The sequence below is a fragment of the Calliphora vicina genome, chromosome 3 (genome assembly GCF_958450345.1).
Source record: "Calliphora vicina chromosome 3, idCalVici1.1, whole genome shotgun sequence".
Lineage (NCBI taxonomy): Eukaryota > Metazoa > Arthropoda > Insecta > Diptera > Calliphoridae > Calliphora > Calliphora vicina.
The window spans coordinates 81,393,463-81,412,886 of NC_088782.1; the positions used below are offsets into that span (position 1 = coordinate 81,393,463).

At 35.4% G+C, this 19,424-nt stretch overlaps 1 protein-coding gene and 1 long non-coding RNA gene across 3 annotated transcripts in view; one reads left to right on the forward strand and one right to left on the reverse strand.

Moving 5' to 3' along the window:
• Positions 1 to 19,424, reverse strand: part of Vps13D (vacuolar protein sorting 13D) — an 862,750-nt gene that overhangs the window by 184,082 nt on the left and 659,244 nt on the right. The gene's annotated exons all lie outside the window — the stretch shown is intronic.
• Positions 1,221 to 11,456, forward strand: LOC135955789 (uncharacterized). 2 transcript variants are annotated; one of them, XR_010576296.1, is made up of 9 exons: positions 1,221 to 1,333; positions 1,438 to 1,481; positions 1,559 to 1,636; positions 1,708 to 1,763; positions 2,603 to 2,663; positions 3,024 to 3,097; positions 3,215 to 3,311; positions 10,727 to 10,850; positions 10,938 to 11,456. It is a non-coding gene; the product is annotated as an uncharacterized LOC135955789 (long non-coding RNA). The 2 variants fall into 2 exon arrangements; XR_010576297.1 differs by lacking the exons at positions 10,727 to 10,850; positions 10,938 to 11,456 and adding exons at positions 7,790 to 8,297; positions 8,358 to 9,114.

Below are 19,424 nucleotides of genomic sequence, written 5' to 3' on the forward strand. Positions count from 1 at the left end.
TTTTGCGGAAGAATCTCCCGGGTGAGGATAGGGTAGATGGATATTTCCTGTCAGTGACGTGTCTAAATGTCTAAGTGGTTCGAGGTACTATTAATATTTAGAATTCTCTAATTCCTTTTATTTATTTATTTATTTATATATATTTATTTATAAAATTTTTTTTTTGTATAGGAGAATTACCTATATAAGATTTAGGAAAATCTTGGGTTAATTAACCTCGCGACTCACTGTTCCCTAGGCCAGAGCTCTAACCTAACTCGCGTACGCGTGGTTAAGGTTCACACGCGGGATGGACTTTGCGATACTTAAGACTTCCTATTTTTTTATATAAATATCTCACTAATCACCTTTTTTTTTATTTTATAAATATTTCTTTTTTTTTTTCTTATTTTCTTAAAGAAAAGGAACCGAATTGAACGTCCGTCTATATGTCCCGGTGTATTTTACTGTACTTCGTCGGAATATCACCAAATATACCCTAGCACCCCAGGCGTGGTGGTGCTAATGCTGCTGTTCCCACGATGGATGGAGTCCTGTTGAAGTGGCTGGCGGTTTCTTAGTTTTTTTTTTTTTTTAATTCTTTAGTTTTAAAATCATTTAGTTTCAAGATTATTTACTTTTAAGATCATTTATGAATTTTTCTTCTTTTTAACTTCCAAATAAAAAAAATTTACTTCAAAAATATAAAAATTGTTAAATAAATTTGCGCCACGAACTCCACCTTCTTCCTTCTTTGGCCAGTACGATTAAAAAAAAAAAAGAATTTCACTATCTTTCCTTCCTCGAAACCTATCTTTTTTAAGAAAATGGCCGAGATTTTTATTTCAGCCATCTAAATTATATATTCTTTTCATTTGTTATTGTTTACAATCTTTCCAATTGTCAAAACACAAAAAAAACTTTAAAACAAAACCCTTTTGTCATCATCAATTCATTATTAGCTCTTCTTCTTTTTTCTAGTAGCTTTTGTCTACAGGGTGCACACTACAAACCCCACCACTCCTGTTATCCAGCCCTGGATACAGGATGGGAGGGAAAAAAAAAGCGCCCTAATTTCAATGAAATCCCTAATGTTCAAAAAATTTTGGGAATTTTGGGCATTTTACTCACTCCTATAATACAATTACCACTACGGTAACCCCGTTTTACAAACTCACCACACTTAAAAAAAACAACTCTGTGCCCTGTTTACATCAATCGTATGGCAACCCCCCACTGAACATACTACACAGCTGTATGAATGAATGGAACGGGAAGAGGCAAATGTGAAAAATACTACGCGTGGGTGAAGAAGAAGCACCCAAACAAAAAAAATATGAATGAAAATAAAAAGGTAAGTAAAAATTTTTTTTTTATTAACAAGACATTATTAAAAAAAAAATATTCATTTAATTTATTTAAAATAATAAAATAATTATTCCTTTTGTTTCTTTTTAGGTTCTGCTGGAGATTGAAGGCCATTTATGGAGATTTTGAATAAGGTAAGTGAAAGTGTTGTACAAATTGAAATTTATTAGTGGTGTTGCTAACTAACACAACCAAACATTTTTCTTTACAGGGACAATGTTGGCTGCCTTGGACCAGAAGAATTTCAATGGCCGATTCTGAAGATGGTGAATCTGAGCAGATTTAACCGGTAAGTAAAATTAAGGAACAAATAATAAAAAAATTAAATAAATTCTAATAAATCTTTTGGAAATTTTTCAGGTACTGTTCCAGATAAGCTGGTGGACTATCGATTAAGGTGGTTCCGGAAATGGAAGGTAAGTGTAATGAATTATCATGGAATAAAAAGGTGTTCTCTTTTTTTTTTATAAAAAAGTGCGAAAAATAAAAATGTGGTTCGGGTTTATATAAAAAAAAATTTGGTTACAGTGTGTGCGAAAAGTGAGTAATCCGTAAAATCGTTTTCTGGTAAAAATATTTTTAACATCTTTAATAATAATTAAAAAAAAAAATTCGTTAAATAAAGACAATTTAATCGGAATCTACGATGAGTGATAAAAAAAGAAAATTTAGAATAAAAATTGGAACAAAAAAAAAATCTAATTGGAAATACAGTGCTTGATAAAAGTTTGTGTTAATAAAAAAAATTTAAAATAATCTTATGAAAATTAAACTATTGAGTGATTTGAAACTGTTGAATAAAAAAAAACATAAATAAAAATTGAATTTTATAATTTACAGTGGCGACTAAAATTTGTGAAACGGATAAAAAAAACTGAATAAAATTTAAAAATTAAATAAGTGAACTCTGTGATCAAAAATAATGGGATAACTGGAAAATTATTAATATAGTGTGCGACGAAAGTAATTGCTCAAATATTTTAATTGTTCATATAAAAAAAAAGGAAATGTTGAGAGTGAAAATAAATTTTATGAAAATTTAATTCCTATATGGAAATTAATGTGAACTGTGGCCATAACCATTTAGTAACCAATCCAAAAGAAAAATTATTAAAGAAAACTTAAAAAAAATATATCAAACCGATCCTAAATGGGTAAAATAAAAGAAAAGTGAAAATAAAATTATTTCTCCAATTATAATATCTTTTGTTTTAATTCAAAATTAATAATTTTATAAATTTTCTTTTACTTTCAGCTAATAAAAATTCAATTGGACCTGGGATTTGGCCTTGGTTAGCTGCTTCCGTTCAGGAAAGGCAAGTGATAAAACTAAATAATAACAAATGAAAGATAATTTTATTAACTTTATTAATTCACGACTTAATCGCAGGAAATTTTGTAGAAATGTAAGGACTAAGCTCACCAAAGCTCATAGACTAAGGTCTAGAGACTTTGGCAAGAAATACCCCTTACCATTTCTCCGGAAAATAAAAGTAAAAATATTCAAAAATAAAATTATTTTGGAAAACAAAAAAAATAAAGTATAATTTTCTAAAAGGAATAATAAATAAAAATGGTTTGATTTTAGCTTGGAATTCAATTTGTCCTTTTAGAAAATTATAACAAAAACTAAAATAACTTATCTTAACTAATTATATCTTATCTATCTTCCACAGGCTACAAATTCAGATGGGACCTGGACCGGAAAACTAAATATGAAATAATTTGGACCAAATTATGATTCAAAAAGGTAAGTACTAAATAATGCTGAAGTTAGCTAAATCATTTGATTAGATATTGTAAATGAATTGTATCATTAAAACTTAATTTAGACCAAATACTAATTGTTTTGTTTTTCCTATTACAGGTGTTGGTAACAATTCGTATTTCCTACAGAAAAACAGCGAGACTGAGGAAGAAGCAACACACTGAGGAAAAGATCCCTGTCAGCGAGAATAAAATCGGTGAGTGAAAAATTTAAATTGCTATTATTAACATCTAATTTTAAATTATTCTGTTTAGTCTAACAGTAGATTTAGTATTTAAATTAGATTTAAAAACAAATTGGATATATTGCCTTATTTCGTGATCGTTAAGATCATAATGTTTTCCATTAGAAACTAAACTATTTTGCCAGGAATGGTTCATGTTGTGAGAACAAATCACAGTATTGTTAGATTCATCCAATAACAAGTAAGCCACGTATTTCTTTACGAGATGCTTGTTGGGTAAACGTCGCGAATTGCTCCCGTTCCTTTAATATAAAAAAAATCAGATCAACATACTAGATGACTAACGATTCCCAGCTCTTAATGGCATAGTTCCCCAGAGTGTTAACGGAATTGCATCAATAGTGTGTTGACAGTCACAACTGTGATAAAGGATTAAATTGGTTTCGGTGAGCATGGCGACGTACTACTTGTTACTGCGTAAATCCACCGCAACTGGTAATTGTTTCACAACAACCATCTGGTCACAAATTTCTAAAAAAAAAAAAAAAAACACAACAACAAAAATAGCAAAATATTAATTAAAATAAAATCTAATGAGGCAAAATAAAGAAAAATGTAGTCATTTAACTAGAGTTTTGTGTAAAAAAAAGGTATTTACTAACCACTCAAAAAAAAATTGACAATACGTTTTTGTATTTGATAGAGTTAGGTATTGGGACTGAAAGGTTGGGACTAAGACCACCAAAGAACTTGAACCTATTGTTTCAAGTCTTTGGCGTGAAATACCCCCAACATTTTCCCCTGAAGGTCTTCCACCTCGTACAGACTATTACCTATAGGCTTGACAATTCGACATTTTAAAAATTTTCGGGCTAGTTTGGCGTTAAAATTATTTTTAAAATCACTTTGCTGGAAGTTGCGGCGATAAACTTCTTGACCTGGTATGAATTTGACTTGACGGCAACGGATATTGTAGGACTTCTCGTTTTTCAGGTACGCCTTATGCAGATTCTCGCGAATTTTCTGCCGTACTAGATCCATTTTTACGGGTTTTGGTACTATGTCGATTTCCGGATCATGAAGACATTGTAGTTTTCTAGCGAGCTTATATACACTTCCGTGCGAAATCATGTTCATGCCGAACAGTGCAAAGTACGGTGTAACTCCAATAGACGTTTGGACTGACGAACGCAACGAAAACTCAATTTCGGATAGGTACTTATCCCATTCAGTGTGATCCTGTTGTATATATATGACCGAATTGCGGACAGAATCGACTGGTTTACACGCTCTGAAGCGTTCGCCTGTGGTGAATGAATGGCTGTTTTTACGTGTTTAACGCCAAAGTTTATAACCATTTCCTTGAAATCCTTGCCCACGAACTGTTTACCGTTATCAGATAGAATCGTCTCTGGGGTACCAAACTTGAAGAATACTTCAGATATAAGGAACTTAATTACGTTTTTAGAATTTGCCTTGGTCATAGCTTTAAGTAGGACGTATTTGGTCAAGTGGTCTAGCACGATAAAAATGAAAGTATTTCCGTTCTTTGACCGCGGATACGGACCCAAAAAATCGATGAATAACTTTTGGAACGGTCGTTCCGACTGAGATTCAGTTCCCATTGGTGGTCGTAAGATGGTGTTAGAGGGTTTGGTTTCTCGACAGGTTTGACAATTTGACACGAACGTGCGGATATGTGCATTCTGGTTGGGCCAGTAAAAGTATTCTTTGACCCTTCGAAGCGTCTTCCCAAATCCTCCGTGCGCAGCCTGAGGTGGATTGTGGCACTTGGCAATTATGTCTTGGGTTAATTCGAGCGGGACCCAAAGTTTCCAAGCGAAGTCCTCGTTTATCGGGACTCCATCGTAAGGCAAAACTCGTTTGTAGACCAAATCGTCTACTACCTTCAAATCTGGTAAACGTTCTGCATTTTCTTGGATTGTGGCTATTAATTCCAGGTAACTTTGTTCTTTAAAATACTTGGAATCAAAACTTATAATGTTGTTTACCTCCGTAGAAAGCTCCTCCATGTCATACCTCGACAAGGTGTCGGGTACTATATTTTTAGAACCTGGCCTGTGTTCGACGTTGAAGGCAAATGACTGAAGATGCAAGCTCCATCTGGCAAGTCGACCGCTCAAGTCTTTGTGAGACATTAGCCATTTAAGGCTGCTGTGGTCAGTAATGACTGTAAAGGGCATCAACTCGATGTAAGGCCTAAATTTCTTAATGGCCATTACTACGGCCAAACACTCTCTCTCTGTGACCGAATAGTTTTTCTGAGCGCTGGTCAATTTATGAGAAAAAAAAGCGATGGGATGCTCTCCGTCGTCTTCGTCCTTTTGAAATAAGACAGCTCCCAATCCAAGATCCGAGGCATCACACTGCACATAAAAGTGCTTGTTAAAATTGGGATGAGTGAGCACTGGTGCGGTTGTTAGGGCTGTTTTCAGTCTATCGAAGGCTTCTCTGGCATCATCGGGAAAGTTGAACGTTTTTCCTTTCTTAAGGGTGTTGAAGATAGGAGTAGAAATCGTCGCGTAGTCTGGGATGAAGCGCCTGTACCAGCCAGTAGCTCCCATGAAACTCCTGACCTGCCTAGCGGTTTTCGGGTAAGTAAATTTTAAAATCGTTTCTACTTTCTCTGGGTCTGGTCTTAATTTACCCCCTCCCACTATATAACCTAGGTACCTCAACTCTTTGAAGCAGAACTTAGATTTCCCTACATTTATGGTCAGTCCTGCCGAATCCAAACAATGCGCTACTCGATCCAGCAATTCCAGGTGGGTTTTAAAGTCCGGAGATACGATCAAAAGATCGTCTAGATAGACAAAGACTCTATCACGAAGTGCTGAGGGGATCACTTTATCCATCAGACGGCATAACCTTTGGGCTGCATTACACAACCCGAAAGGCATTACCGTAAAATGGTAAAGTGGTCGTCCTGGCACCGTAAATGCAGTCTTTTCTCTACTAGACGCATCTAGTGGTATCTGCCAGAATGCGTCTTTAAGATCTACGCTTGATATAAAATATGTGTCCCCTAACCGGCTGAGAAGACCTTCGATGTGCGGCAGAGGATAGGCGTCCTTAATCGTGAGGGCATTCAGCTTACGAGCGTCCAAGCACAAACGGTTCTTCTCGCCCCTACGGACGAGAGTAACCGGATGGCTCCAAGGGCTCTCGCTTTGCTCAATGACCCCAAGATTAAGCATCCTATCAAGTTCTGCGTACATCAACTTCTGCACAGCTGGTGAGACCGGATAATGCTTGTCCTTAACTGGAATCGCGTCGCGAGTGTCGATTGTATGAGATTCGAGGGAAGTCTGACCAAGTCCCTTCTTCGTAAAACATGGAAATTTCGCTACGATGACATCTAATGACGCCTTCTGACTCGGAGTGAGTATATGTGTCTTAAATTCATCATTCGTTTCTTCGGACTCCGGACAGAGATTGACATCATTAGTTGTTAGGCTACACAAATTAGGAAATAAACCAAAACTTCGCATGAAGTCTACACCTAAAAATAGTGGTCTATTTAGAGAAGGCACCAAATAAAAAGTGATCTCTTGTGTCCTATTATTAAAATTTATTTCGACCCTTACACGACCTACTATTTTGTGAGGACTACCATCAGCTGTTTTAATGTGTGATGAAAAATTTAAAATTTGTATACCTGTGTTCTCGAGAAACTCCAGGCACCCTTTACCTAAACATGAGACAGTGGCTCCACTGTCTAAAAGACCTTCTATGGGTACGCCATTAATGGGTATCTTCAGATAAAAACGGGCGTCTTCACCCTCATATAGACTAGTAGACATAATTTCATTTTTAATTTTCCTCCTAATCTTATACCTAATCCTAGCTTTCTGTATTTTACTAGAGACCTGACCGAAAATCCTAGATTTAGCTTCGTTATATTCACGAATTCTCTGATGGAGTGGTTTGATAACGTGAACTCGTGGCTTTTCGTCCTTAGGTAGCGGACGTTGCGGACTTACTAAAATTTCAGTAGGCCTAAACTTATCACTATCAGAGAACACCGGGATTAGGTTTGGGTTGAACGAGTCTCCCCCGTTTGGGACTCGCCCCCCTTCAGGTTTCCCTGACATTTAGGGCAATTAGGTGTCACTACATTGTCCCGACCACATTTAAAACAGAATACGCGCCTATTAGTTGAAGGACAATCCATAAAGCTATGGCCTGGTTGCTTGCAATTCCAGCATGTATAACGGCTGCTGGTGGCCATTGCATCTATCTCGAGGATTGGTATAGGTGTTTCATCACTGAACTGTAGTTCATGCACGCGAGCGGGTGTAAGAGTTCTTGACTGGAATGACTGCCTCTGGGTATTTATCAAATTTTCGGCTCTTTTTGCCTGTTGACAGAAATCATTCAGACTGTCAGTTCTAACAGCGAATAGCAAATGGGATAGAGATGGCTTCAAGTTGCTTTTCATAATCTCGACCAAGTCTCTTTCCGAATAGGGATTCCGTTGCTGGTTCCTCAGCCTCATTACAGCATTGTAAAAACTCTCGAAATTCTCCTGAGGCATTTGGCGACGATCCATAATTTGTTTTTGCAATTGGAACTCACTACCATACCTCCTGAATTGTGTGAGAAATGCTCCCACGAGCTCGTCCCAGGACTGTATCGTACTCAGCTTACGTAAGGTCCAGTACCAATCCAGCGCCTGACCTTCCAAAAGGGTATGGAAACATCTTAAGAGATCATTAAAAGCGCAATTATAATCTTGCCTCAACACATCTACTCGAAAAATGAAGTCTTCGGCACTCATTGATCTCGAAGTACCATCGAATTTAATCCCCCATTTCGATAAATCCACTTTGCGTTGGATGGTAAACTGGCCTTCGGTTGGCCAACTAGGCGCCTGCGAAGACTGAACTGGATTGACAGTCGGTGTTCCATGACTCGGTTACGTATTGGCGGCATTGCTTTGAGGAAAATTACGTGGTGGCTGAATGTTATTACCGGGTATGTAAGAATGAGTTTGTTGTTGTTGTTGATTTATTAAATTATCTTGTTGTCCAGCAGGAAAAAGTGGTACGGCAGTTTGTGGACCAGGTGTTGACGGGATCGCGCGAGATACGGCTTTCGCAATTTCTTGTTGCATATCTGTTCGCAACAACTGCATTTGTCGCTGTAGTTCCTCCCGCATAAAAGTAATCATATCTCCTGTGGCTGGCATATTATTTGCCGGTTGAGGAGCTACAGGTGGCATAACCGAACGGTACTGCACCGTTCTAGCAGTGATGTTGCTGTACTCAGGTGGCGTTATAGTGTCGTTAGATAGGACATTATTGACAGGTTGAGGAACTGGAGGCGGGTTACTACCACGATATTCCTCCTGTACATGTCTGGCGGCGGCACTACTGTAGTCTGGCGAAGTTATGGTACTGTTCGAAATGGCCGATTCATTGAAGAATCCTGAACGTTCCTGCGCCATTGAGATGAATTGCTGAACTGCTGGAGTTACTGTTGGTGTTCTTGTAGCCGTAGTCGTGATCGTGTTCGCGATGGTATACACCGGAAGTGTAGAAGAAACTGTAGTTCCTACGGTAGTTCTATTTGTATTTTCCATATTAGATTTAGCCGAACGAGTTAAAACCATTACTACTTGTCTAATTAGATATAGATAAAGATCTAGTACGAGGAATAACCAAATGAAACAAATCAAAATGATAAAACCACAATGTTGATTATTTGTATAGAACGCTAGTAAAAAAAAAATATATTTATCTAACAGATAAATATCAAACAAGATACTAATAGAAATCTCCTCCTCTTAAAAAACTAGACGTATAAATCTTAACAAAGAAAAGGTTAAAACTCAAAATGGAAAAGAAGATTCAAAACTTAATCTTGTGAACGGCGATGTTTTTCGGGTAAGTAATGTTTGCAGGTAAAGTGTATAGAAATTGTTCGAAGATATGTACTAATTGTTTTCCTATTGGCTTCAGGAAATGGAAAAAGTAAATGGATAAATAAAAAAAAGGTAGTATTTGTTCTACCGCAGCTCAAATTTCAAGGGGCATCTAGAAGATTGGTGTTGAAAACCCAGTACGCCTAGGACTACCCTATCTATTTTACCGCAGACAAAACGTGAGTTTAAATAAAACAAATACTAATAATCGTATCTATTAAGGGTGGCTGCCTATGCTATTCTTTCCTCCCAACTTGAGCATTCTCGCTTTTGCTACAGAAAGCTAACACGAGAGCCTCAAGTTGCTTGGAAAGAACAGGCTGAAGAATCTATCATCCCGCATGACTATAGCGTACACACCAAACGTCGCAACGCGAACCAGACTAGATTGTCCAGATGTTCGGGACTTACGTTGGTGTGCACCACATTAGCCATGCACGATGATAGATTCCCATCTATTGTAAAGTAAAAAAAAACGAAAAGGAAAAAAAAATAAATAACTATTTGTCTGACGACGTCGCTGCAGTTAGGGACTCTTGTTATGACCTAACAGGACTTACGTAGTCTTGACTAAATAGCATTAAGGACTAACTAGATTAGGCTATGGACCTACTTCGGGCCCCACGTTGGGCGCCATTTGTGTAGTGTATGGGCTGGTGTGTCTGTCAAACGTCTGTTCATTGTTCATTGAACAAACAGAAAACAAAATATACATAAAGAAACAAGGTGGCCAGATTGCCGGCGGCGCTGGTATGCTCGCGTTTGCCTGGCTGGGAACTCGCCGGAGGGGGTGGTCCTTGCCAGCAATCCGGATCGAAAACACACACTATCACAAAAATCATACCAGCAAAAGTATATTTAAGTTAAAGGGGCTCGAAGTAGTTTCTCTTGTCCTTTTTCTCTTTCCTTTATTTCCCTGCGTACCTATCTACCGAACAATTTCTTCTCCTGGCTGATGTTGTTGCCAGGAGATAACCCACCCACTCGGGATTGAATCCCGCCATGACATCCTATCGTAAGAATGTCCCAAACTTTCCCCGCAAACAATACCTTCCCTACTTACCGCCGCGTTTACTGAAATTTAGTAAATCATTTTAAAAAAAAAAACTTGAAAAATAGCAATTTCATTTAAACATTATAAAAGTTTCGGTTTATTAATAAAGAATGAATTTATACAAACAAAAAATGAATTATTAACAAAATTTACTTTAGAAATAAAAATGTACAAAAATTTTGTTTTTGTTTAAAAATTTCAAATTTTAGCTTTAAGATTCAGTTTTAAAAATTTAGCTTTAAGATTTTAGTTTTAAATTTTAAATTTAAGATTTTAGTTTTAAATTTTAAATTTAAGATTTTAGTTTTTAATTTTCTTTTCTTAGATTTTAGTTTTAAATTTTAATTTTTTTTTTGCTTTTAGTTTAATTTAATAAAATTTCTTTTAATAATAATAATTTATAATGTATCTTTTTTTTAAATCTAGCGTTACTGCTTTCCCGCTCTATTCCCTGGCGGCCAACTAATTTTGCGGAAGAATCTCCCGGGTGAGGATAGGGTAGATGGATATTTCCTGTCAGTGACGTGTCTAAATGTCTAAGTGGTTCGAGGTACTATTAATATTTAGAATTCTCTAATTCCTTTTATTTATTTATTTATTTATATATATTTATTTATAAAATTTTTTTTTTGTATAGGAGAATTACCTATATAAGATTTAGGAAAATCTTGGGTTAATTAACCTCGCGACTCACTGTTCCCTAGGCCAGAGCTCTAACCTAACTCGCGTACGCGTGGTTAAGGTTCACACGCGGGATGGACTTTGCGATACTTAAGACTTCCTATTTTTTTATATAAATATCTCACTAATCACCTTTTTTTTTATTTTATAAATATTTCTTTTTTTTTTTCTTATTTTCTTAAAGAAAAGGAACCGAATTGAACGTCCGTCTATATGTCCCGGTGTATTTTACTGTACTTCGTCGGAATATCACCAAATATACCCTAGCACCCCAGGCGTGGTGGTGCTAATGCTGCTGTTCCCACGATGGATGGAGTCCTGTTGAAGTGGCTGGCGGTTTCTTAGTTTTTTTTTTTTTTTAATTCTTTAGTTTTAAAATCATTTAGTTTCAAGATTATTTACTTTTAAGATCATTTATGAATTTTTCTTCTTTTTAACTTCCAAATAAAAAAAATTTACTTCAAAAATATAAAAATTGTTAAATAAATTTGCGCCACGAACTCCACCTTCTTCCTTCTTTGGCCAGTACGATTAAAAAAAAAAAAGAATTTCACTATCTTTCCTTCCTCGAAACCTATCTTTTTTAAGAAAATGGCCGAGATTTTTATTTCAGCCATCTAAATTATATATTCTTTTCATTTGTTATTGTTTACAATCTTTCCAATTGTCAAAACACAAAAAAAACTTTAAAACAAAACCCTTTTGTCATCATCAATTCATTATTAGCTCTTCTTCTTTTTTCTAGTAGCTTTTGTCTACAGGGTGCACACTACATCAAATAACAGCTGTTGTATCATGTGTTATCGCAAAAGTAGTGTTGCTATATCTTAAATTAAAAATCGCTAAATAATGAAAACAAATCGCGAAAAGAACACAAGCTTGAACAATTTAATAATATAATTATTAAATGTTTATTTATTAAATTATATTACTATCACAATTCATAATTGAAATTGAATGGAAATGTAATCATATTTTATACTTGAAAAATATTTGAAATATTAAATATTTTTCAAACAAAAAACATATGGCTTGAATTTATGTTTCCTTTTTACTGGAGAATGCTATTGAAATAAAGTGTAATACAACTGTAATTCAATTGCTTGACTATAACTCAAGGCTTGAATTACACTTGCTATCAACTTGAATTCCAGTAAAAATGCTTATTGGTTTTTTAATACATATTATTAATCGAACACGACTTTTTCCAAACTTTTTTCATTCAGAATAAGAACATGTTCACAAATATTGTTAAATTTTATGGAAATGTTTACCTTTTTTACATAAATTTTTAATTAATTCCAATTCAATCGCATTATCTAAAAATTTATAATAAAAATTTTTTTATGATACTAAAATCAGAAAAGTGAAAAATGCTATTAGACATACTCTTCTTCTGTAGTAAAAAAAAATTAAACAGATCATACTGTTTAAGAATTATTTTTTAATTACAATCAATTCATACTATTTATGTATGTATAAAAAATTTTCTTTGATTTTAAATTCAATCTGTATAAAATTTCAGTTAATATTCCATATGTACATATAAGCAATTTTAAATTTTGAAAATAGACAAACTCCATGTATAAATAAAAAATAATCAAACATCAGACTATGTTAAACGTACAAAAATATAAATCGCATAAAATTGCAAAAATCGCAACATAGACTTCATGTCTTCAATTAGTTTTTCTCCCAGTATGTCATCCTATGGTGAATGACTTTTATGTGAAGAAGAAGACTTCATTTATTGATGCAATTATTTAGTGAAAATAATTTAAATAACAAATATTCATGAAACATTGAATATGTATTTATGTTAAAAAAAAAAAATAGTGAATTTGTGTCTTTAATTTAGTACGAAAAATATTTAAATAATCTCCTCCTATTTTTCCGCCATGTTGAGCAAATAATTTTCTGTTTTTTCTATTTGATCAAACAATTATTTTATGAAAGTGTTTGATATAGTGTGACCACACGGCAAATATATTTACTGATTCTTTTTCGCAGCAGTTTGGTCAAACAAAAAGTGAAAAATTAAATTCAATATATGATAACAAAATTCAATAAATCTCTAATAATATGATTACTTTACAATTCGAAATAAGTGCTTTAACCTTAAAAATATTTGCAAGATCAAATTATATATTTTTTAGGTATTTATGTAGCTAGTGGTCACACTTTGTTCACATTAAGAAAATATTTTGTTTGCCGACAAATAATTTTGTTTGACTAAAATCATCTGTTCTAATCTAAATTTGCTCTAAATTTTATTTGTGGTCAGATTCAGGCAATGAAATATTTGACGATAAACGTCAAATATTAGCTGTGTGTGACCGTACCTTTAGTTAAATCTAAGAATACTAACACACATAGTTTCTTGTCATTCACAGAATTTCTAATATTATCAGTTAGGCTCAGTAAAAGTGACGTAGTGTTATATCCCTGACGAAAAGCATATTGAGATACTGAAATTTTATTCCCAATGGAGAGAAGCATTTGATCCTTAATGATGTTCTCAATTACTTTAGATAACGCAGGCAATATTGAGATCGGTCTTAGGTCAGCTGGAGAGGAAACAATCTTAGATTTAGGTATAGGTACCACCCTAGCAACTTTCCAAACAGAAGGGAAGGTAGAAGTCGTTAATACAGTATTAATAAGGTGTAATATAACATCAGAAATGTGGGGATAAATAAGTTTTAAGAATTGTATGGTAACAGTATCAACTCCGACAGCCTTTGATTTAACCTTATCAAGGGCTTTCAGAACTTCTAACTCGTTCACACAATTAAAAGAAAAAACACCCAATGAATCATTAAACGCATCAAAAGCAACTTCAGTGCTATCATTAGTACCTTCACTACTAGCAAAATACTCGTTAACGTTATCAACATTTCCATCAAATACCATTTCACAAGAACTACCACATTCAGCATTTTTTAATATTTTCCACATACCAGACGAATCCGATTTAGCAAACATGTTTGTAAAATATTTCCTTTTCTCCCTTCTGATAATAGATTTTGCTTTATTTCGTAATTTGCAAAACAAAGTCCATTTAAGTTGAGTCGGATCATTCTGATAATTCCTAAAGGAAAAATCACGAAGAGATAGGGCAGATACAACAGCTTTGGTTTTCATCCAAACGTCTTCATTAGTCATGATTCTAACACGCCGGATAGGTACAAACGAATAAAGAGTTTGAGTTGGGGACGAAAAAATTTCGAACTTTTTATCAACATTGGACTCATAAAAAATTTGCGAGAAATCAAAAACCGATAAGAAGCTTAATAGTCTATGCCAATCCAATTTATTAATATCACGATATTCAAGAAACGAATCATTATGTATTACATTTAATCTAAATGAAGCAAAAACAAGAGCATGGTGAGAAATGGAAGGACATTGAACCTGCCCAGAGACATTAATCAATAAGCTTTCACTGTATAATATGAAATCAATTAAAGAAGTAGAAACATGTTGCACGTCATAATGAGACGGAACAGAATTGTGACAAAGAGATAAATTAGTTCTATTACAAAATGAGTGTACCACATTCGATTTCAAAGTATCAAATAGATTACAGTTAAAGTCACCAACAATAATAATGTTGGAATGATTAAGAAGCATTTCATGGTGGATCTCTTCAAACTTGTTAAAATCAGAAGGTGGGGGCAGATAAACTACTCCAAATAAGACATTACGTTTGTCAAGGAGGATCTCTACAAAGATAGATTCACATTTATAAAGCAAACAAGATTTAAAAACTACTTTAGATTTAAGCTTTTTTGAGATGTAGATACCAACTCCACCACCCCTCGAGCCAACTCGATCGTTACGGATGAATTTATACCCAGGAATTTCTACCGCTTTACTAGAAATATTAGGGGTCAACCATGTTTCAGAAATTCCAATAACATCAGTCTCAGACCCATAAAGAATATTTTTGATTTCATCAAATTTAGAAGACTTAAAAGAAGGCCTAATACTGCAGCAGTTGAAATGAGCAACATTAAGTTGACCCCTATACTGACATAATTTGTTTTTAAGATACGTACTATCATTTACCACCGGACCAAGATTGCCGTTAAAGGTCATTATAAAAGTTAAAGATTAGATCGGCGGGGAGCAAATAAATGATATATAAAAAATGTACAATTGTAATAAAATAATTCATAAAAACTAATTATTTATACAATATATATATGTATTTTTAATTTTAAATATCTTTAACACTTTTATTTTCAATAAAAGTACGGAGCGAGCTAAAAACACGTCTGTCTCTTAAGAAAGAAAAATGAAACTGATGGAGAAAATGAATGAAAATTCGAAACAGCTTGCGGAGGTTAAAACTGAAGTTCAGGAAACATCTAGAATAAACAGCGAGAAACTTATAGCTGAAGTCAAAGAAGAATTTCAAGAAACTTCTAGAGTCAACAATGACAAATTATTAGCTGAAGTTCAAGTCAACAACGAGAAACTCCTAGCTGAAATGGAAGCGAAATTGCACAGTTTTCTAGGCCTTTGCACGTACTAGTTCTTGAAAGCGTGCCAGTGAGCACCAGAAATTGTTATGATGACATACTAGAGGCGCTACAACGTAAGTACGGTGGCGAACATAAAAAAGAATTATACCGAATGTAATTGCGTGGTAGAGTTCTTGAAAGCGTGCCAGTGAGCAACAGAAATTGTTATGATGACATACTAGAGGCGCTACAACGTAAGTACGGTGGCGAACATAAAAAAGAATTATACCGAATGTAATTGCGTGGTAGAGTTCAGAAACCCAATGAGACGCTACAAGATTTTGCGTTGGAAATCAAGCGTTTGCTACAGCTTACTTATCCAGGGGAAAACAACCCATTTTTGGACAATATCAAGATAGAGGCATTCGTCAATGGCATTCGCGATCCTGAAATAAAACAAGTGGTTTGTGCTACACCTAAACCATCATTTGCTGAAACAGTCTCATTTGCACTGGCGCAAGAAACGGCGAAAATAATTTCAAAGCCGCAAATATGCAAGGTGCGCTATATCGAGGTTGTTGCTGAAGATGAGGAAAATATAGTCGACGAATTAAAACAGGTCTTGAAGGCGTTTAATGATAAGCATAGCAAAGCCCGAGTAAAATGTTATAATTGCGGTAAATCTGGTCATATTTAGCGAAACTGCAAAGCACCGAGAAAAAGAACCAGATCTGTTTCGCCTCCAAGAAACAACCGGCCGTCAAATCATTAATCGTCACAAGAATCACCTTTAAACTAAAACGAGCTAGCACTATGGGGCAAGAGCTAGCTTCCACATCTGAGGGCCCCACAATCTCCATATAAGTAATGCAGCATAAAAATAGCAATCTTACGGCTAGTGGATACATCAACGGTCAGAAGCACATTTTTACTATAGACACAGGAGCGTCGCAGTCCATCGTCAATCCCGATTTAGTCAAGAACAAAATTGAACCATTACGTGGGGTAAGTCTGCGCACAGCTACTGGGGAGCCAGCCACTGTCTATGGTAAAGTAAATGTGAAAGTAACCATTGCCAATGTTAGCGTCAATCATTTATTTATTGTTGCCGATATTGTGGACGAAGTAATCATTGGTGCTGATTTCATGATTACTCACGGCATTACTTTGGATATGGGACAAAAAGTTATGATTTGGCGAATTGTGGAAATACCCCTTGACGTCGGATATGAAAATAGGACTCAAGTAAGAAAGCTAGTTACCGTCGAGCATCAGAGACTACCACCAGAGTCAGAAACTTTAGTGTGGGCCCGTATGGAGGGAGATTGCGAGGACAACAGTTTGTGGGTGGTTGAACCAGCAGAAATAAAAAGTGATCTTATAACAGCGAAAGCCCTCGTTAAACCCTGCAACAACAAAATAGTTCCTGTAAGAGTGCTTAACCTGTCCAGCTCTGAAAAAGTCGTTAAGCCAAATTCCGAAATAGGTCGATGCACTTCAGCAGAGGCAGTAATCAATTGCGAGAAAAACCCGGAACATGCCAATAAATCCACCAAGGAACACGAGCTACTAAATAGCTTCTGAAGAAACATACCTCGGTTTTCGCCTTAAAAAGTCAAAGCCAAGGTAGAACGGCAATTGTAAGGCATCAAATAAATACTGGTGAAGAGAGGCGCCCAGAAGTATTCCTCTAGCAAAACGAAGTGAGGTGATGGAACTGGTTAACGAAATGGAGCGGGATGGAGTAATCGAACCATCTTCAAGTCCTTGGAGCTCGCCTGTTGTGTTAGTTAAAAAAAAAGACGGCAGCACTAGGTTTTGCGTCGATTATAGAAAGCTGAATAGGTTAACGGTATCCTAAGAAGACAAAAACTCATATACAAGTATATATGGACATATTTTAAGTAAAAATGGGCTTTTATTTTAATATTTATCAAAATATGTTAATTTTGTTCCTACATTTCTTGTTCTAGTGGCCTGAGACACATTAATGGCCTGGCGAATTTTTAATAACTTTAAAATTTTTTGACCGATTTCTGTTTTTTATGTCTCATTAGAACGATAATTTCGATTATTTTAAATTAAATTGCAAAAGTAATTTTTAAATGGCAAAATTTTTACAAAAACTGAAAAAAATGCATTTTTTCCCCTTGTAAATGCATCTCAAACCTTCAGAGGGCTTGCTAAAATTTTTTCAGGATGATTTTTTTACTAATGTTCACCAAACTGGAGGGTGAGAATGGCCAAAATCCAACTTTTGTTTATTAAGGGCCACCCTACTGGACACATTAGCTGGAGCATTTAATGGAACATGTGTTGAAAGGACTGCACTGGAAGACATGCTTGGTGTACCTCGATGACATAATTGTCATGGGGAAGTCTTTCGATGAAAACTTGAAAAACCTTGAAGAAGTCCTGGACTAAAACTTAGCGTAAAGAAATGTGCATTGTTCCAGAAAGAAGTTAAGTATTTAGGGCATCGCGTAACAGCAGACGGCATATCAACAGATGAGGATAAAATACGAGCCGTAAAGGACTGGCCTCGTCCGAGAAATCTTCACGAATTGCGCAGTTTTCTAGGCCTTTGCACGTACTACTGACGATTTGTACCGAATTTTGCCAGTGTTGCCGCAAGCCTACATGAGCTATCGCAGAAGTCGCGAGCGTTCCTGTGGAGTGAATCTCAAGAACAGGCATTCCTTCAGTTAAAGGAATTGTTGTGTACAGCACCATACCAGGGGCGAAACACGGCAATGCGGACGCGCTCTCAAGACGGCTTTGCAACGTGGAATGCAAGCATTGCGCAAAAGCCGAGAAAAAGGAATGTGTCATTGTCGTTCGACTAATGAATATAGAGTCCAGTGCAGATTGGTCTGTATCGCAGAGAAATGACCCCATACTGTCAAAAATAATATCGGCAAAAGAAGGCAGAAGGCCAGCCCGCAATGAAGTATCGGCCGAAAGTCCACTGATGAAATCATATTGGGCCCTATGGAATAGTCTACAATTGTTAAATGGTTGCTTATACCGCATATGGGAAAGTGCTGACTGTAAAACAGTGACAAATATAATACCATCCTCTAAAATAAACGAAGTAATGGAAGAGTTTCATGACGGTACCAGTGGTGGTCATCTTGGTGTGACAAAAACCTTAGAAAAGGTAAAACAACGTTTTTATTGGGTGGGTTGTCAGCAAGCAGTAACCGATTGGGTAGCCAATTGTCCACAATTCATAGCAGCGAAGGTCCCAGTAAGAATAAGTCGTGGACAACTTCAGCAGTATAACTCAGGTGCGCCATTCGAGCGGATTGCGATGGATCTAGCAGACTCTTTCCCTGTCAGTGATATGTATGGCAACGCTGTTTGCTGCGACCGTGTATTCGAATATTCATATTAAAGAACATTATAGAAAGTACACCACAGATGGCGTATGTATTAGAAAGCTCTAGACAGTTAAAGAGCAATCTAGAGTGCAGGTGGCAGTGTTATAAATAGTGGCAGAGGTTGCAGTAGTTAGTTAGTTTATCAGAGACGCTATTTGAATAAACATCAACTGAGTGCCTTAAAGTGTGCTGTATTTTAAAGTGAATCGTGTACATTATAAAGCGTGTCTGTATTTCTGCGAATTTATAAATGTGTATAAAAACATTGAATGACTATTTAATTCTGTTGTTGTACATTTTATATAAATAAAGAGTTGTTACAATTTTCAAACTACTAAACGGCTTTTATTTACAATTGGAAGTTATTTTTTGGACAAATGAATATCATTTATGGTTAGTAACGAATTTTACAATAACAAATTACATTAGTATCGACTTTTTACTGTTTACGTTTTAAAAGAAAGAATAAGAATATGACAATTCTCAGTATATTTATGAATTTTAAAGCCATCGGTTGTCTTACATAAAAAATGTGTGTCTTTAAACAAATATAATTTATAAAGTTTTATTAAAGTATTATATTTAAAATCT